General features: G+C 45.9%; 1 long non-coding RNA gene across 1 annotated transcript; it reads right to left on the bottom strand.

Moving 5' to 3' along the window:
* Positions 1–1462: 1462 nt before the first annotated feature.
* Positions 1463–20927, bottom strand: LOC119155164. The gene is made up of 3 exons (XR_005106624.1): positions 20883–20927; positions 7813–7974; positions 1463–4841 (listed from the first exon to the last, which is right to left on the bottom strand). It is a non-coding gene; the product is annotated as an uncharacterized LOC119155164 (long non-coding RNA).
* Between the last annotated feature and the right edge of the window lie 277 nt (positions 20928–21204).

The raw sequence follows: 21204 nt of genomic DNA, 5'->3' as shown, positions 1-21204 counted from the left end.
CCCCAGGCATCAGCCTCTCCCAGCTCCATCCCCTCCCCAGTGGCTGGGGGCTGCCGATCCCACCAGGCAGGGGTGAGGATGCAGCAGCTGATTTTGCAGCCACTTGACCAGAGACGCTGGTTGAAGTGGGACTGAGATGGGGAGGGTGAAGAGCTGAGGATCCTTTTGAGACTGCCACCTGGGACTGGCAGCACTTCTACTAATGCACAGTGAACAGCTAAATCATACATTATTGATTTGTCAGACGTATTTGCATATAAATAAGCATGATCATTCATACAAACTTTAATGTTGTTGTTCTCCCTTTAGTGTTGTGATCACAGATGAATGACTCTAGTTAGACACAATTCAGGAAAGCTTGTACCACTGCAGCAAAGTAAGCTGCTGATTTAAAACTACATTTATTGGAGCATGTAAGTGTGACAGTCTATTGGTGAATTTGGGGATAATTAGTCTAAAAGACAAGATAAATGAATCCTGAAAGTGGTATTGTGATGAAGAAATGATCCCTCCATGCTAGTAAAGCTTTGATGCCAGAAATATTGTAAATGATAATTAACTGGGAAACACAGAGGAATTATATTTCAATTGTGTTTTCAAAAGGACTTAGAATTTTACAGACAAATTGATTGGGTTCTCCCCCTCCCCCAGCCCTGTGATTATGAAAGATTGTCTAATTTACAACATGAACTATGAAGCATATGACAAATCACTGGCTTGCTTTTATGAATCTTGTTTGTACGTTTCTCCCTGGTAGATATCTGCTTATTGTTTTTAAGCAAACCAAGACATGTATTTTTCAATTAGTCTTTCCCCAGGCCTAATCTAGACAGATCTGCAGGCCAGCACAACACACTGACCCATGAAAATTATATCTGCTGTATTAATTCATTAAGCATTGCAGGATCAAGCTGTAAGATCTCACTCCCTGATAACATCAGCAGCATGAGCCGGGTTAGTCTGCATCCCTCCCCTGAAAAGAAAATATTATAGATTGTGCAATGCAGGGGAAACATTGCTTGCTAACACTTCATTTTAATTGTCCTAAATTAGAGCTGAAGACTTACAAAACTGTGCGTGACAGCCAATGAATACCAAATGAATTCATTAGGATCAACGCTGTTACAATGAATAACTAACGAATCTATAACAACGTCTATATCCTTTATGCCTCGGCTGTCGGCCGCAGCAGGGAACCCTGGAGGGAACCATCCTGACCCTCAGCTCGCTGGGGCCAGCACGCTTTGCCCCATGACTGCCTCTAATGGCAGCTCTAAGTGAAGCTGGGTGTCACCTGGACTGCCCAGGATCGGGGCACGGTGCAGGCAGAAGGAAAAGAGGATCAGATGGGACACTGCAGGTGAATTGCAGAAGCAGGGCACAACCGCGAACCGCTGTGTTTTGGGAGATGCTGCCTGGACACCATGGGGCCAGAGATGCAGCTTGAGCCACCTCCTGCTGCTCGTTCCTGCCTCCGGAGGTGTGAGGATATCCCAGCATTGCTGCTATTGATCTCTGCCTGATCAGGCATCATCAGGCCTGAGATGGGCTAAAAAGTGCCCAGTATCACCTGTAACTGGTGCATCAGGCTCAGCATGGGCACTCTGAGCCATCTGAGAGGCTGCAAGCGTCCCACAGTGTTTCGGACTGTCAGGGTCCTCTGTCTGTGCTCTGGGGCAGGAGCTCTCTGAACACAGAAAGGTGTGGAAGGAGGAAATAAGAAGAGAAACAGCTTCATGTGCACAGTTTGCACCTTGTATTCCTCTGATGGGAGTCACCATAACTCACACAAGCTTCAGTGAGTTGGGACTGCAAAAGAAGGGGAGGAAAGGGGTTTTTATGACTATGGAGAGGTTTTATATGTCATTGTCTTCCTCAGTGGAGGATCTTAAATTTTTTTGGGTGGATATTCAATGAAAGAAAATACAAAAGACAATGACTCAGCTAAGTTGCCTCTCAAACCACTGCAGCTGTGTTGGGTAAGGGCGCCTCAGAGCAGGAAGGCATAAAGACCACCCTGCCAGAGAGCATCTGGGGACACTGCAGCCGATACCAAGCCATGACCAGGTTTCTACCAACAGGGAGGAGGAAAACACTGTAGCAAAGAATTTCTGCTAATTGGATGTTCAAAGAAACACACAGAGAACCAGGGGAACGCTTCATTCAGCATCACTACATCAATGTTCTTTGCTCCCAAATTATGCCAAATTCTTCTTCCTCTGGTTGAGGTTCCCATACTTTTTTGCCCAGACCCAGTGCTTGTGAAGGAGGAGGGAATATTTCTGAGTTGGGGAAAGATTTCCCAGGAGCCCAGAAATTTACATAAGGTCTCAAGTTAATGGCATTGGTTTCCTTTAAAAGGGATGCCCTACTGCATGTGGACCCTGTCCCAACATGTGGCAGAGATGCCTCAGCTTCCCTACCCCTCTGTACCGGGTGCAGCCTTACTGGTGTAGGTAATGAAACCTGGCAGGTGAGCTCTTGTTCTTGCTTTCATTTTTCTGCCCCACTCCCTAAATAATGGTTACTGTCCTGAAAGGGGAACATGTTTCTGACGCTGACTTCAGCACACCTTCACCAGCACTTTCCATGGAGATACCAGCATTTGCAGTGAAGCTGCAGAGGCTGGCAGACAAGTGTCTGCTTGCTTTGAAGTGGACAACAAGGGGCAATTGGTTCTTAACGTCACTGCAGCAAAGCTTCCTGAGCCAGCACAGCTTGGTCAATGCTTCCAAGTCATTTTGAGCTCTTGGAACGAAAAGCCTGGGTTTTGTATGAAAAAGTGTCTGGCTTTATAAGGAAGAGGCTATGGGAACCCTGAGGAAGGAGCGCCAGGCAGCAGATGAGGACAGCTGGGAAAATGGAGGGACAAGGGGCAATTTTCCTCTGAAATCTGGATTGCAGGAGCAGGGCCCATGTCTTGCCAATGTACTTTTGGGAAATGTAGCTCATCCTGGAAAAAGAAAGCAAAAGCCAAGCATGTGCAGCGAGCCTCTCTGGTGTGCAGCCGCCTCCTCCGCTCAGGCTGTTTGCAAACTCTCTCTATGCTTATCATCATGTAATTGAAATAATGCGTATTGACAGAGACTTGAAAACAACTGCTCAATTTTCCTGAAAATTCAATTAAACTTCGTTTATTCTGGGGATCGATCCAATTAAAAGGGGGGAAATTTCAGATGGTCCGAGCCTTACAATCCATCTTAACACACTGTGTCTATCACCGTGATGTAATAATTCCCCCAATCAATGCTTTAAAAGCATTTAGCAGTCTTGATAATGAACTTTTGTCAAAATAGCCTTACAAAGCAATAAATGAGAGCAGATTAATATGCAGTCATAAAGCTATGAATGGTTTAACACTTTGAAAGGGTTGCTTCATAAATTAGACTTCTTTATTTATTTCTTTATCATAATCTCTCTCTGATACTATTGCCCAAGGTTTTGGTAGACAAGAAGAACCTGGGCTTCTGGGGCAATTCTGTGTGAGGAGAGAAATGGATGGATCTGAACTGAAGGATGCCACATCCTGGCCTGGTTTATTGGCATTACAGACAATTCCCGTGGCCATCGTGGGCAAAAACAGAGTAGTTGTAACTAAACTTGTTGTCATAGCAGTGACTTTCAGATCTTAAACAAAGGAATGACTGTTCAAAGTTCCAGCAAGGCTGATTCCCACCCACTGAACTGGCCCCGTTAGACCGCCTTAGGACTACCATAAACGTATGAAAGTCCTTTCACAACCGCTGCGGATTGAGAAACATGCCCCATTCTGACACCGCAAGGGCTTATGCAACGGCTCTTAATTGTGGCGTTTCTTTAGGAAATGCCCAGTTTAAATGTTTGTCTTCCCTGTTACTGATTTAAGATATTAAATCATCTTCCTAATATCATTGGGGCTTCAGGCTGAGCCCAGCAACTCCCGTCTTACTTTATAACATCTGTGGATACCATGCATTTCTATTTTCGGCTGGAAATGGGTTTTGAATAGTTTTCTACTTCTCACATACATAACCGTGCTTAGAAGAATTACACCTCTCCCTTAATGCACTCTCAATGTGATTTTCACAACAAGAAGATTTCCTGATCTTGTCTGGTGCTCACTAGAAGACTTAAAATTAGCAAAGACTCAGCTTAGAAATGGGGACCTGAGAGGGTGCATTACTGCCCGAGACAGGAGCTGGGAAAATGCTTCTACTCCAAAGGAGGTTATGATCTGCTCGTTCAGAAATGCAATTTCCATTTTAATATTAATTTTAAGTTTAAGTGCTCTGGCTAAAACTCCCTCCTGATAAAGTCTAGTAGAGAGCAACCTGTGTGCAAGACCCCGCTGCTGGAGATGGGCAAGTGGTTTCAAATAATTATTTTTATTCTTTTCAAGTGCCATGAAAAGTTGTTTGCAGTGTGTGCGTGGTGGTGCAGGGTGACAGCTCGAAGGAGACAGGCAGAGAGCAGCTTTGCCCGTTCCTTGTTGGGCTCTTTTAGCATGTCATTAAAGCACTAGGCAAGCTGCCAGCTTTTGGAAAGGAACCCATATGATGCAGACCTTGAGCTGCACTGAGGATTTCACCATCCTGGGGTTCAGTATCCCTCTGGAGCTGCAAGCACTGCAAGCTACAGGCAGACGGTGAAGAATCCAGGTCCACAGGGTCTTCACCAGATCTGAAGCCTTAAATTTGCATAGCTGAGAGCAATTGGTCTGGTTTTCAGGGATGCTGTGGCCACCCTGATCTCTTTGCACTTGCTGTGTAAAGTCAGTTCTCCATCTCCCACATTACGTCTCTGCAGTGGAGCGCAGTGGTCCTGAAACAGCTCGGAGCAGCAGCCCAAGGTATTTGAAGACACTAAATGGAAGGAGAAAAACCACTGCACTGAGTGGGAGCTGCAGGAAGAGTGGAGCCTGCATCCGTCTCTCTGATACTATCAGTCAAAGAGGTTTCATACTATTATCTTAATCCTTGCAACCTGCTAGTTCCTGCAAACTGGATATGCACCAAATCTATACCATGCTGATTTACAGACATTTTGCCAGGGCTCAATAAATGTAAAGCACACCAGCACCACATGAAAAATGTTATCTGTGAAAAACCTTTTAGCTCAGCAGAGATGGTAGTAAGTGGCAGCATTCCCTTTTTGCGAACTTTCAGTGGAAACATTTCATTTGCATATGATATTAATTGCAGAAGAAACAGGCTTGCTTCTCGCCATCTAATCCGCATGGTCTTTTATGTGATGTTTTCCTACAAGGGTAAGGGAGCCAGGATGAATAGTGTAAATGCAGTATGTTCCCCTCTCTCAGCAATCTGCAAAGGAGGTGACCTGTTCAAATTGTTGCTTTCTGAAATGATACGATGCTAATTGCATCCAGTGCCCTGCTTTTTGACTCGCTTTAGATGGCAGCTTTTTTTACTGCTTTGGAAAAAGCCTTTTCCTCAGCATGCCGTGGAGTCACACAGACACTTTCCAGGGCAGTTGCCCAGTACATGCCCAAAATTAATGTGAGGAAATTACAAAACCATGCAAGATCATGAGGTGGATAGATGGCCTGTTGACCTGCATAGGTCTAAAGAAAATCCTGCTATGCCCTCGCTATGTACAGGATTGACATTAATGAGTTATTTTATATTATTTCTGACCACTCAAACCTATTGCTAGACCCTTCACAGAGAAAAAACTACAAGATAAACGTCTCCCAGCTTCATTCCCCCAACTAAAGCAGCTACTTGCCCCCCAGGCTTGTTTTCTCCACAGCCTGGACATGCCCCGTGTCATTCCCTGAAGACCTATTTCTCTGTAGGGATTTTCACCAGTTCATCTTCCCCTTCCCCGCGCCATGGATGCAGGATCCAGCCCAGCTGAGGCTCGGACACGGCTGCAGCAGCAATGCAGAGGCTGGGGCAGCGCCTGCGGCCGGGGCTGCCCAGGGCACACCAGCATCCTGCGGGCAACTGGATGCCGCTGCACTGGTTTTTCCCCAAGGAAAGATTGGGCCCTTCCTTCCTTTGCCTCTAAGAGTTTCTATTTCATGTTTTCATTTCCAGTGGCTTGGTATTTTGGGGGGTGGATAAGGGAGGACTAAAGCGTGTTTCAGGAGTAATCTATTCCTCAGCATTTGGTCCCTTGTGTCTCTTTTGCTGTTCCTTTGAAATAAAGGAATATTCAAGCAGACGAGAAGAAAAAAAAAAAGGTGATTAAAGAATCCTACTAAATCTCAGATAAACGTATGTAAAAAAAAGATAAATCCCAGGTGGAATCATTACAGGTTAAAATTAAACATCTCTTCTGAGCATCACCCAAAAAAATTAAAATACATCCCCTCCCTGCCCCTCACCTCCCCCCCCCCAAAAAAAAAAAAAAGATTGTTTTGGTACTAAAGGTATTGCAGCAGCTTTAAGGGACTCACAGATCAAACATCATTTGGGAAATTTCAAAGGGTTGTTTCAACAGTATCACTTTCTACCATTCCCCACTCCGCATCCCTTCTTTTTATGTTTTGGTTCCTGATGAAGTTTCAGCTGCTCCTGAAGTCAGTCCTTGTGTTCTTGGCTATCAAAGAGCATTGCAACATCAACGTCAGAGTTAAACTAAAAAAAAAAAAAAAAAAACCTCTAAAAAAAAAAAGCATCCCTTTTCCTTTGGAGATCAGAAAGTCAAATAAAAAGGATGCTGATTTGTGGAATAAAGGGTGGGATTCCCTGCTGAGACGATAGGAATCTTCTGACTTAACTGAGTTGAGATTTGAATACATTTGGCCCAGACAAGGGGAGAAAAAAATCCATTAGTTTTGAGAAAAGCCTCACACAGTTTCAAAAGGAAATATGTTAATATAAAAATATATATATAAAAAAAAAAGAAGGAAAAAAAAGAAGATTTGTATGTGTGTTTCAGAGGCCAGGAGTTTAATACTATCAGCCAGAAGCAAAGAGAGAAATTAAATTACATGACTAGCACAAAGTCTTGTCTCCTAGTGCCATGACATGGATGAGGAAACAAGAGACTCTTCCAGCATCCCTGCTGGATCCAGGACCCGTGGCCATTGGAAAACCACCCTGGCCACCGCAAGCTGCCACAGTCATCCCTGTGGCATTGCTTGGCCCCTCCATGAGGTAAAACTGACAACTTGTCCTTGCTTTGGCTCGGGGTTTGCTTCTCAGTAGTCCTCTGGGCTGGTGCCTGGGTCCTGCTCCAGAGCTGCCCCCCACCAAGGGGTCGTCAGCCTCTACCCATCCCTGCCTCAGTTTCCCTCTCTCTGCCATGACCCCAAAGTGCTGCTCTCTGCTGTGTGATAACAGAGACCCTCTGATCCCAGTGGGAAGTTTATTCCCTCCTAATACATCAACCTGATGTACACCAGCCTGATGCCAGACTGCCTGCCCTTCAGGATCCCCATGGTGGTCAAGAAAGAAACCCAAGCTGCATCAACACAGTGCTTCATGAAGCAAAACTGGCTGGTGGTCCCGATGATTGTCCCTCTGACATACTCCTGGGGAGGGCAATGCCCTTACACGTCGAAGGGGAGCTGGCAGGGCTGCTCTGCATCACAGGGTGCTGCTGCCATTGCTGCCCAGGCAGCGGGGCAGGAGCCATGGCCACCAACCTCTCCGGGCTCCAGAAAAAGGCCTTTTTCCACTCTGAAGCTGCCTGGGAGAGCAGGCGGTAACTCATGCTGGTTGTGGCTTCCTACCACTTGAAACATCCCCTGCTCATCACCAGCCTGGGAGCAACGTGGCATATGTGCCATGTCCCTTATTCCCTGCAGAGAGCTTTCCTGCTCCTCTGTGCCTGAGCAATGCTGAGGCACGTGTGGGGACTCACATGAAAATAATCACAAAAGCGTGAGATTGTCCTTTGTAATGAGGCCCCGGGAAAAGCTGGTGGCTGGGGGAAGGTTCAGTCCGGCCATGGAGCGGCTGCCGGCTGTAACGTGGGGTTGTCAAAAGAGCAGCTCAGTATTAAATCCTTTTGATGGTTCTCCTGCTGAGAGAAGAGATGATATCTCATCATTAATGGAGTTGAATTAATATAAATTAGCCAAACAGCTCCTCGACGTTTCCGTTCAGGCAGAGAAAAGGGGTTTATTGGGGAGGCAAAAGCAACGATCCCTTTCACCTCATATTCACTCCACCATCCATAAAGATGCTGCTGACCTCGCAGTCTTCTCTCTCCTCCTCCCCTCCCCTGGCAGGACCAAGGCGATGTAAAATAAAATGATTATATGACATCCCGGCAGCGTGGGGACTGTCCACAGCACAGACCTCTGGTAACCTTTACACAAGTGACAGGTGACCTCTCTAAATCAGCCCTGGGGAGACTGGAGATTTCCAGGAGGGCTGGAGCTTCTGTGGGCCCTGCAGCAGCAGCATCGCCAGCTCGAGGAGTAGAACTTACAGGCAGGTCAGGCTGGGGAACAGGGGACACCTCTCCCGAGTCCCAGACTGGCCCTGAGGGCTATTTCATCTGCTTCTCCACCACATATCCTCCTTCTCCTTCCATCTGAACTGTGAATGTCATCCTCCTGCCCCCCTCGCGCCAGCCAGGAGCAGCACTGGGGGGGTCGGCAGCCCTGCCCAGGGTCACGCTCAGGCTTCCAACCTGCGGGGCCAGCAACAAGCACCAGAGAAACTGCTGTGGGCTGGTTGCAAGGGAACTGCCAAACTCCTGGTAAACAAAATATATAAATACTCTGTATATAATATTTATATATATAATATATAAAATACTAGCGCGTAATTTTGAAGGCAGCAAGGGTTATTATTTACTGAGCAGGTGGTAATTATTTAAGAGAAAACCTAAACCTTAAAGCATGTTTCAGCGAGCGCTTGAAGGTGGCAGAGTGTCTGTCTGTGCATTGAGGTGGAATGGTTCCATATGTCAAAGCATATACCTGATTCATAATTTAAAGCTATAAAAGGCAGACAGGACAGACAATGTATATTATATTATGCATTTTTTAAAGCTACATTAAAAGAACATCATTAAGGTTGCAGAGCCAAGCACTCAGACAGTAGCTATGTCATGCCCAAGGCTGCCTGCCCAGGTTCATTTGAGTCCCTCCTGCCTCGGAATGTGTCATGATGCAGTCCAACAGTATGTATTTTCTCCTCCCTACGCAGGACATGGGATGCACGGTTTGTGCCACCTTACAGAGTGTTTCCTAGCCTGTTATTGTCCTATTGCTGTGGCCATGGGCTTGTTCAACCCCAGCCTGGCAGCAGCAGCTACAACCCCAGCTGGTGTGCACGGCAGGGTTGTGCCAACTCCACATCTTCTCAGCCAGGAGCTCTCTGCGGCGGAGCACATGGGCTACTGGACAAACACCCCCAGCTGCCCTGTGAGCCCAGGACTGGGGCCACCACCCCTGGGAGCGGAGCCCTGCCACACACACAAGGTCTCCAGAGCGACACAAATTCCTGCTGGTACCACAAACTGGTGCAAAACTGCCTGCACAATACCAGAGGAGGGAGTGTGCTATTGCTTCTGGCTTGAAGAAGGAAAAGAGAGAGAGAAAGAATTCAAATGAACTAATTTCTTGTTCTAAGACCTTTTCGCCCCTTTGCAGCTGCTTCTGATACAAAGGCAGAACCTTATCTCCCTGTTGCACGGATCCAGCGCTACAAACAACTGCCTTGTTGTAATGCACAGAATGTGTGGCATCTGACGGCAGCCTACACAGAGCTGAGACGTGAGCGGGAGGCACATTCCCCTCCAGTTTCTGCTCAGCTTTTTTTCTTTTTTTATTCCCCTTCTCTCTTCCCCCTTGAGCCTGCAGCTAGCTGGTTTGCTTTCGGCATCCTCCCCCTGCACCCTACTGAACCACATCCCCATAGTCCATGTAGGCAGCAGAAGTGGAAGGACCCTCATCTTCCCCTCTGCTGAACCTCCCCTTATCCCATGCCGTGCACAGCAAACAGCCTCTTCCACCTCTTTTCACTGCAGGCAGGAGCAGGGGTGTGCAGGCAGCAGGGTCCCCATCCAGTTCCCCATCATGGGCCTCCCAGTTCAGGCAGTGCACGGGGAGAGGGAAGGCGGCAAGGTTATAATCCACCCCAAAAAGCAGATGCTAATCAAAGATGCTGACATTTGAGTTTAGACTCTGGAGACCAACGCTAGCAGCTCAGATGTCCAGGGCTCTAGTGGTATAAGGTGTCTCTGAGGCCTCTGTCATAATATCATCATCTTTATGATTTTTAGTATGCTTATATTCAGGTTTCACTTTCAGGCAGGAAACTGCCAGTTTTAAACAGAGGGGAACAGTATTGTCAGCCCCGATGTTCACAGCAGTGTCCGAGCCTACGAGCATGCACTTCACCTGAAGAGAAGGCAAACATCTATTTTTTCACTTCATTTTTTCAGTCTGTATTTTTGTCTACTACCCATAATGTCCTACAGAAACTACAGAGAACTGTAGTTGTTTTTTTCTCTGAGCAAATGTAGTACTTTTGTGCAAAAGAGGAGGGAAAAGAAGATGAGACAGACACAGGCATATTGCCAAATCTTGCAGTCATGTGCAAGTCCTTAGAAGTTTGAAGGAAAGAATTAGTTAATGCTGGAGGTAAATGAGAAGTTGAAAGAAATTCAGCATGATTTTATGCTGCAATAAGGAGAAGAACTGGGTTAAAATGTGAAAAATCATTGTTATGTATTCCAGGATAACTTAGTGAGACCTTCCTGTTTAACCCAGCAGTTGTCCATGGAGGAAAGCCCTGGGCTCCCAAGCTGGCCATACGGTGTGAGCCGCAGATTGACTGCGAGGAATTGCCATTAGTGATAAGCAGGAATGAATGCCATTTTACTGAACGTTTCAGGCCTCATCAGTCACTGTTTTTCAAGAAGAGCAGCTGAAGCTGGGGCTTGAGAAGTTTACTGGGATGCTGAGGGCCATCAAGATCTTTTCCCCGACAAACATGAAGAGGTTGGTTTGCTTAACCAGGCAAAAAAAGAGACAGAGGTGATACGATCATCCCGGGGTCTATCTGCTCAGGCAGGAAAATAATTAGTCAAGTTGAAGGGGAAAGCTGGCAAGACACTAAAACGTTTAGGTGTGAAATGCAGAGCTGGCTTCTAGCCATCGGAGCAGGAATACTTCTGAGAACACTTCAAACATAAATAGTGGAAGAGAGAAACAAGCTGCTTGCACTTAGTTTGAAGCCACAGATCCTGTAATACTAATGCTCAGGCAGAACATCAGCCTCCGTGGGACTAACAGTGCTGCAGGTCACAGCACTGGCCAGAAAATCCTGTGATCTGCCAGCACATGCTCCAGGAATGCAATGGGATTCAAGCTCTCCACACCTGCTGAAGTGGGAAGCACTCACCAGGAGGCATCTGAGTAGATCCTCGTGAGGATCCTGTTGTTCCCTGGCACAAGAGGTCTCCAGGGATTTAAAGTGGAGCTGGTTTCCACCATGTCTGCACACACTTTTCAAAGCTCCCATGATTTACAGGCTGGTGACGCTAAGGCCAGAGATGGGAGGCACTCATCTCTAAGGAAAGGGAGAATTTTCTTGAGTTCATGTATTCCAGGTAGTTTGATAAAATTGTTGTTTTCCCTGCCAAAATCACCAAGCTACCACAAATACCTTTCGTGCCACACAGAATTCTTTCTAACTGCCCCAGATCTGGAGAGCAGGGAGAGACAGAGAGAGGGAGAAGGAGACAGTCATAGCTCCGACCCACTCCTCCGCGTTGCAGAAACAGGAATTTGTTCTCCAACTGGAATGTGGCTGCTTAATAGGGCCACAGAAGCGAAGAGGCTGCATCTGTAATGTTTCTGTCAAAGCAAATGAGGTCATTAACAGACGAGTTCAGTGATGGAATTGTCTCTCATAGTATTTATTATATGGTCCTTTTCCTGACACCTCCCACTGAGAGAATATTAAATATTTAATGCACACCAAGGCTCTGCTCATTTTTCATTCCCACTTCAGCATTTCAAGTTGGCTCCAATCTGCTGCTAGCTATAAAGTCGACTGGACAATGGACCATAATGAATTAACTCTTTGGAAGCCACCGTAGCATTTACAGGACTGCCAAAAGACTGGGTGCTTTATCATCGCTGACTTACACGTGTGCACTGGAATTCAGTCCTCAATTCATTAAAACAAAGTAGGGGAGGAGGGGGAGGATGGAGAATTTGGGAAATAGATTTCAGGAACGATAAATAAATAAATAAATAAATAAATAAATAATGACGGGGGAGATGGAAATGTTAGCCTGTCAAGGTGACAGGGGTTTATTTACTCATTATTTCTGGAGCTGCTATCTCCAAAAATGAAGGCTGTTCCTGTGCAATATAACAGTCTTCAAAATCCTGAGCGTCACATCCAGATTGAACCACTGATCCTGGGATAAAGTGGAAACAAGACATTTGAGAAATAGCTCACAACCCTGGTCATTAAAAATCTCAAACAGCTCACCAGGAGCCGTGGAGTAGGATGTTTCCCATGGGACGGTACTTGCCACCCATCTGGTGAAGCAGCGACAAATTCAGTCCTGCCTGGTAGTTGAGCTCTCCCGGGATGTCTATACTGTTGAAATGTCAACCTGAACATCTCAACTTCCAACTGCATCTTTGGAAAATGCTTGTCAAAATGTTTACTTAGATGGTGCTTCAGGAGGAGAATGCCTGTCTAGTAAGGACGTGCTCCTCTGTGAATCTTTCACTAGATAGTTCTCGTAGTTACCATACCTAGAACTCCTCACCTCCCTTTGCCCAGAAAGGGAGAGTCTACGGACAAAACTAGCTGGATGGGATGTCTACAGGCTGTTGTTGGAGATATGATTACTATGTGGAAGGAACCATCAAGGTGGAATCTGCCAGGGCTTCAGCTGTCCCATCTCCATTCCCTGTCAGACGAAGGTATCTACAAGCATATTTTTCCAGGGCAATCACTACCTTTGTTTACTGCTGCTTTTCCATCTTCCTACAGCATTGGCAGATCTGCAGAAATCATCACACACGTGGTGCCAGGACCACACTGGGCGGAGAGGCACAAAAATGCATTTGGGCTGTTTTCACTCACATGGCAGAGATTTCAAGGAAATCTAACTGTCATACGCTTTTACTCGAAAAAAGATCCACTGGCAAATTACTCCTGCTTTTAGACTTACAAGCTCCCATTTACTTATCTGGTTAACACTATCTGTCACTTTTACTGAGATACCAGGAAATCTGATTCCCACTCTCGGTGCGAAAGCAACCTGTATGCGCTTGACCTTTTTAATGTTTTGTAATTCGATTGGGTGGCTATTCCCATATTTCCTTGTCACCGGCCCTAGTAATCTGAGAGGCAGAAGTGGAAAAGACAGCCAGCAAAAGTACAAGCAAACACAAGTGGGAATTAGTTGAGGCCTTGGGATGCCAGAATTACTCAAAGCTACATCCTGGCTGAGAGCGCGGCCAGAGCACGGCTCAGCACCGCGTACGGGCAGGGCTTGCCGCAGCGATCCTACAGTGCCGCCACACAGTCTTAATGCAAGGCTCAGCTCCTCATGAGCTTTTAGAAGGGTGATTTTTAATTCTTTTTTTACTGTTGCTCTGCCCAGAAAGCCGCAGTATGGCCACAGTTAAATATATATCAGTATAGCCCTATACATCCCTTCCACTAGGGATCAGTCTCGTAGGAAAGGCTGCATTGCATATTAGTGCCAGAATGTTAATAAAACAAACTGCAAATTACAGAGGTGCCTTAGGTCTGTCTTCTGACCTTCCTGCCTTAAAATGGGACTGTTTAAATGAGTAAAAGTAACCTGGACAGGAACAGGTATGTCAGTAAAATCACTTCTAGGCTGCTCTCGTTGGGCATCCGCGAGGGCAGCCGTGCAGATGAAAGCTTGCACAAGTGGAAAGTCCTTCTGCAGGGACATTGCTCTTTTCTGTGTAGTTTCCCCATCTATTGAATTGGAACAGTGATGAGGAGAAAGTGTAACTTGGTACCTGAAGTCACAAATTACATGTTCCTGGAAGACCAAAATAAATCTAGAAAGTTTAATTCTAAACTCTCTTGAAAATGCCTTCTACTGCCAGCCCCCAAAATCTCAAATCCCCCATGTGGCTTCATGTGAATAAATCACAGTTCTCTACAATTAAAATTCTTTTAATTCCTGCGCCAGGAATCCCAATGAAATGCCACACATTTTCTCATAAGCCCTTGTGGTACAGGCGTTCCTCTTCTTACAGACACCAGCGCTCAGCCCTGGGTGGGAGTAACCAGCATCTCCTGCTGCCCCTGGCTGAGGAAAGGACAGAACCAGTTGTTCAGTCTGTGCAGTGTGATCCCAGAAGCAGAAGCTCCATTTGTTTTTGATTCCTTTCAGCAAACCTATCCCTACAGATCGCTTCCAGCCCAGCACAGAGTGCTGGTAAATACGCCCTCAGTAGCTGCAGCAGTTGGCATTTTCAAATATTCATTTTTTCAAAGGATGGCTTTTCCTCCTCCAGCCCCTTAGCAGAGAGCTTTGCTCTTTCCTGTACTCAAATTGGCTGCCATGGATATGTTCAGTTTTTTACTTAAAATATCTCTTCTTCCCTCCAGTGACTATAAACAGAGAGACAACAACGCAGAACTGCCCCAAATTAATGTACATTATGGCAGCCGCTCGGTTTATTTATTTATGTGGATTTGGCCATTTTTTTCTTCGGTCCTTAACAAAGGGCAGTGGATTTGAATGTGTGCAACTGAAAATAGCTCCTAAAGAGAGCCTTCTGCTCATGATGTGGCTGCTTGGCTTCCAGTGCCTTCTGCTCACTGCTTGGGGTGAAAAATATCTATTCTTCTTTTCTTCATTTCACCCCAAAATAACCTATTGATAGGAGATCAAACACAGGCACCAAACTTACAAGCAGCAGAAGGAAATATCCTCCAGTGTTAAGATAAAACCATCATTTTGCCACTGGGCATTGCCATAAAAAAAACAGGGCCAAAATTCAGCTCAAATACCAGCATCAATCCTCATCTGGGTAACGGGAAGATCTGAGCCTTTTCCGATACAAGGAAGAAAAAATTTAATTATTTGGGACACAGCATCATCCTAGAGAAACTGGCAGCAAGATGAGCATACCGATCAGCTTAGGCTGTAAGTACTTAGGTCTGTTTTCATAAAGGACCTAGAAAAATAGAGCCTCCTACCAAGGACTTAATGATCCTGAAACATGCTATTTTAATAATTGCTGTATAATTGAGTCAGTATTCCAGAAGGTGCATATCCAGAGACACTTCTACCCAGCACAGGGTATTCCAAGCAAACATTTCAGCTGATCCCTCTCTCGTAACCCTCACATCCAAGTTTTGGAGACCTTGGTCACTCTTCAACCCTATTTTAGGATCCTCACACCCAAATGACCTTTCCAGGGGTTACAGATACCCTGCATTTTGCAACATCAGATCCTTTCTGTTCTCTGCCAATAATTAACTGTTTCAGCGACAGAACTTCCCAATTCATTCTGAAGGAGTCTTTGCTTTCTCTGGAAGCATTGCTTGTATCCCAAGGAATTCCAGATTAAAGGATTCTTGGAAACAGTAGGTAATGTGCTGACTTTGGTTGCAAAACTTCACATGCTTCCAGTGTCTCTATGCCAATATTTTCTTTTCCTGAAGTCAAAGGTGATGCTTACTGTTTCATTGTACAAGTATATTTTTTAAAAAAGAACCCTGCTGTACCTGTTCATATTTTGGGTTCAAGTCCTGGTTTGGAATAGTTTAAAATTCAGGGCATATTTAACAGGCAGATAAGCCAGGAGGAGTAAAGACATGACAACAGTAATAGTCAACTAACATCAAGATCAGCGTGACATCTGGGCTTTATATAAAGCACATTTCCCAGGACCAGGCAGATAAATGATTGGGGTGTGCCACTACAGCGATATTCCTCTTTATGTAATCGTGTGCCCAGGGACTGGGATGGAAGCACCAATGTCTGGACACGGGTGTATCTTATATTACACAAACACAACATATTAAGACTCTTCTGCAGTTATTGTGACTAAGTTTGGCATAGACATGGTCCACTTTTGTGACCTTATGCATAATTATCATAAGGAAAAGCCCCTCATGGACTGAGACCTCTGTCAACTCAGCACACAGGCAGGACAGTGACAGCCATCTAATGGTGATAACACGAGACTGTGAGAGCAAAAAGAAGCTGGACACCCAAATCCCACTGATCACCAAAAGGTGCTGGACAGCCTCATGGATGGCTCCTGAGCTGCCTCCAAATCAGTCCTGCCAAAGAGGGGCAGGGAAGCGACCTGCTCTCATTCACATCAGCAGCACATCTATTCTCCTCTCTTTCCCCAATTCCTTTTTTGCCTTTTCTTTCCTCTCTGGCACTTGAGCACTGATGCAAGAATTTCAAGCAACATCAACCCTGATGTAACTCCATTTGATTTACCAGCAGCTGGAGGCTACTTTTTGCCTGCCGTCGCGCTGAATGGCAGATGCTATGAAAGCCCTGTTCTTGCCTTGACAGATCTCAGGTTAAAACAAAGGTAGTGGAGACCTTTAGACACAACAGCAAGTCACGAGGGAGGAAGAATCTGGAAAGCTCCCCTTGAATTTAAACAGTAGGTGTACCAGGCACATTTGCCACGGTCTGGATTACAGTAAATAACAGCACTTTGGAGCTGAGAAAACTCTGCTACATCAGGGTGGTGAGAGCAATGCTAGCTGCTAATGTTGGGGACGGATTTCTTGGGCATCCCAGTTAGATCATGTCCCACCACTGGGGTATTGTAGCAGGTCCGTGGCAGTTAGATTGTGCCTGTTATAACCAGGCAGATCTGTCAAATGTCCAGAGGCTCCAGAGTCACAGCAGCAGAGCTATGCAGAAGGATGGGTTCTCCATTCACCAGCAAACCTTTCAAAATGAGGGTGAAGGTAGAATCTAGGGGCCAAAAGGCAGCTATCTTGCTTGGTCACCTCACATTTTTTATTTCTAAATTCTGAAAAGCCAACGTCAGGCTGTTCTGGGCCAGGCAAAGTATTTCAGTTCAGTGTGGAGCATTTTAATTCAAACAAAAGAATGTTTTGAAATGCCAAATTCATTTGAGCTGTGAAGTCTAAGTGTTCATTTTGCAAAGACTGAAAAGAAACACTGAATGGTTAACATTATTCTTTTTGATCCAAACAGTTTACCCAAAATGGGAGCTTGTTCATTACAAGTTCCTGAAACTTGGCATAATCTTTGACCCAAATACAAAAGTGCACTTAAAGGTGAAAAGGAACATCCTTAAGTAAAGGCAAGAAGATTCGCATTTAAAATACTCTGCCTTATCGGCTGAACAGGCTCACTCCTTGAAACTGTTTTCACAGGTGACCTTATTCATGACCAGCCCTTCCCAGTTCAGTGCTCATATAGCCATATTCCAGTGTGTTTTGGCAGGATCAGTGCCAAAGTAATATGGATTTGTTACTAAAAACTTTGTTCCCAGTTTTTTTAAAAAAAATCTCCAAAACACTGCGCAGGACTTTCATTTTCTTGGGCACCTGCAACAGAGATATTTAACAAACAGGGGCAGTGATGCTGTGATTTTTGGTCCTTTTTGAGGAATCTCAGTATTATCTCCACCGAAGCAATTGCAGTTGGAAGTTGGCTGCTCTTTTTATTTAATTTGGACAACACCAGGACAGCTAGTGTAAATGGCCATAGCTCCACTCCAAACGTCAGCTGGTGTTATGCTAGCTGAGGATCTGCTCCAACATCTGTTCTCTGGTTTCTCAGCATCTTAAAGTATTACATGGAAAGGTGGCAAAGTACAGGACTTATCGCATGCAATAGAGCATTATGAAGTGATTTGTGGTGGCTGAGGAGTCCTGCCATTCACTTCAGGGCTGTGGCTCAAACCTTTGCTCAGCTGTATTGCTTCTCAGCAAAGAGGTACTGGTGCATAGGTGGGGAAGGTGGCAGCTCCCGTGCTCCCAGCCCCACAGGTCCACTTTGACCTTGGCTGAGTCAGGCCTCAGTTGCCATGGCTGTAAAAGAGTGATAAGACTAATTACTGCAAGGTGCTTGAATATGGAGAGTGTCAAGGATCATCCTGATTAATGTCTAGGTGATGTCAGAGGGGAAGGAGTTGCATATAATAGATTTTTTTCATGTGGGTTCACATGGGTTACAAGCTGCAACCTTGCAGCTTACCCAGAGCCTTTTTGTGACTTTATGTGAGTGGAAGAGCACGCTGAACTGCTGTGTTTTACAGAGCAGATGCTTGGCCATTGTTTTGGTGAAATGGAGAAAAAATATTAGGACATCATTGGACATGGGGAGGGAGGCTGCCCAGGGGGATTTGCACCCCTAACTCTCTTTAGTTCCCTCTAAAGTCAGATGGAAAAAGAGCATCTTCCAGTGACCTAGAGATGAAGCTTTGGGAAACCAGGTGACCAGCTCAGCCTTGCTCAGCAAATGGAGGGTGGATAGGAGATGTGAGTAGGGTCAAACAGCATTTACAAAAATCCACTGTGGTCCAGATGCAAACCAAGTGGGTCGTTACTGCTGGGAACCCAGGCTGGCACTGGCTACAATTCAGCTCCGCTGGGCACTTTCAGTGTAAGAAGATTTGCAGACTCGCTCTCTCCAGCCCTGGTGAGATGTCATGTGTGTGGTGACCTTGGCTTGGTTTCCCTGCTGCTCGTGCTGTCATTTGCACCTGTGCCAAGTGGAGGGAGAACACCACTGTTGTGGTGCAGCAGCATTTTGCATCCTCTTCAGTGAGGATGCACAAAGTGTTTTACGATTTCATCCACCCAAACACAAAGCAGGACCGAAGATTAGGGAGAAGCAGGGATCCTATTATTACATTACATGCCTACAATTACATTATTACATGCCTATTTGCACTGGCATGCAAAATTGAGTGTAACAGCATCAGAAAATAAAATCCTAGCTCTTACAGAGAATTGTGATATCAAATTCACATGAGAAGAAAAAGTGCTGCTTTCTGATCTTGGTTTCCCTGGTGTAATGTCAGCAATGTGTCATTGATTTCAGTGCATTCGCACCACTGTCAGGCAGAGCAGAGTGGGGTCCATCTGCTCAGGGCATCCTGATAACCTGCCATCCTCTGAGAAGTCACGCTTCCTAGCAAAGCAGACAGTGGCCGGCTGGAGAACAGAGTTGCAACATATCGGCCATGCTGGGGACCTGACCCAGGGCTTCTCCAGATTTGAAAACACCCTGCCCAAGAGCCATGTGTTCAGCTCAGCCCTTTCCTTAGCGTTTGCATGGTGCATGGTACCTGTAATTGTACCAAAGAGCACCAAAGCTCTTGAGGTTTGTGCCAGCCGATGTCCATGTGGGCAATTAGATTAGATATAAGGAAGAAATTGTTTATGGTCAGGGTGGTGAAACACTGGCACAGGTTGCCCAGAGAGATGCTCCATTCCTGGGAACTTTCAAGGTCAGGTTGGACAGGGCTCTGAGCAGCCTGGTCTAGCTGAAGATGTCCCTGCTCATTGCAGGGGGTTGGACTAGATGGCCTTTAAAGGTCCCTTCCAACTCAAACCATTCTATCATTCTATGATAGTTGTGCATCTGCATCCCAATGTGCCAGGAGGCAGGGGAAGCTCTGACAGGAATAAATTTTGCCCTTGAAAGACTTTGTTTATTCTGGATTTTACTGATTTGGATCTCTGGCAAAATTTTTACTCGAACCTGAAGCATTTCTAAGAGCTCTTATAAATGCCTCAGATCCCAGAGTTCACGTGAGCAGAGTTTTTCCCCGCTGCAGTATTGCTCTCTCCCTGGCAGTACTGCTTGGCTTTACAAAACTTGTCAGAGGCGATGGGAGAGCAGCGTTTCACCAAAGCTTGCTGGAAACCAGCTAAACCCTCAAAATGTCTTGGAAGGGAGGAACAGACCCACCCAGAGCACGAACCCAGAAGAGTAGGGCTTATGGGAAGAAGCAGCATCTTTTATAAGTGCAACTGATACTATTGGAGAAAACTTCCAGGGGCACAACTGCTGCTTTTGTGCATGGAAGGAAATGTGAGCTTTGGGCTATGAAATGAAACCTTATCTTCAGGGCAGGATTGAGCCCCTGAGCACCCTGCAGTTCTCCAAACTGGCTGCATGATGTTGTTTCCTCATTTGCCTCCGGGGATCCCTGTAACTAAGGGAACCATTTTGTTTTGCAGATTGAGAAGCTGAACCCTTAATAAACATGCAAACACAACTGGTTGTCTTTGATGATTTGTTACTTTGGACCTGAGCCAGGAGACCTGGGGATCGCAGTCCAAGTTCCTAGAGCTCTGACATCTGACATGCAGAGTAGCAGATCAAAGTCAGGATGAGTGAAGCTTGTAATCATTTGGACAGGCGGCCAGAGGTGTTTCCAGGTAGAATCATCCTAAAATATCTCCTGCCCATTTTGAATCTGGCAATCTTGGCTGAACCTGAGTTACCTACTTAATAAAAATTCCATGTTCAGTCCATAGAAACGCTTCCAGCACAATTAGATCAATTTCCTCTAAGTAGCAATAAATGTGTTTTCCTTTAAAAGGCCAACACAAGCACATTATCACAGCCTATAATCCCCATTCTCTCTATTAGCTCAAAGTACATCCTAAAGGCCAAGGGTCACAGCTAAAGACTAATCAGTCTCATTAGCCTGTCTAATTTATCTTAACTAGGGGGACACAAACACACTAAAACTGTTAGAGAGACTTTTTGATCAGGATATGGGAGTCATTCATCAGGGCCCTGCAGCTTCCAGAGACAGGGAGGAGAGAAACAACGGAGGGACAAAGCCCTTCTCCAAGGATGCTCTGCACCAAGATGCACCCAGGCAGGCAGGACGGGGCAGAAACCCTCCCGGCAGCTCCTGCTGTCCTACTGGGCAACATCCCAGCAGGGTCAGGGGGAGATATGGAAAAGCACCTCCTAGTTCTCACCTGCATGATGCTCAGCAGCTCAGCATCTTCCTTGCTCAGGCTCTGCTTTGGCACTGAGGGTGTTCCCAGACCCTGGAAGGGTTTGAGTCGTGCTGGTTAATGTTTAACCCTTCCCCAGCTGCGAGGACCCTGTCAGCCACCACAGTGACTTGGGAACATAAGCTGTCCCTCCTTCTCCCACCTGCATCACTCTCCTGCCAGCTCCCATCTCTCAGCATCTTCCCAGCTGCATCACACGCAGCTCTTGCCGCCTGGCCCAGGACAGCCAACCCCCTGCTCCCTCGCCAGGCAGATGGAGAAGGGGGATAAGGGACATGGTGCT

This window comes from Falco rusticolus, chromosome 10, assembly GCF_015220075.1.
Source record: "Falco rusticolus isolate bFalRus1 chromosome 10, bFalRus1.pri, whole genome shotgun sequence".
NCBI lineage: Eukaryota > Metazoa > Chordata > Aves > Falconiformes > Falconidae > Falco > Falco rusticolus.
Note: the sequence above shows the minus strand (reverse complement) of the source record. Positions and strands in the feature narration are given on the sequence as shown.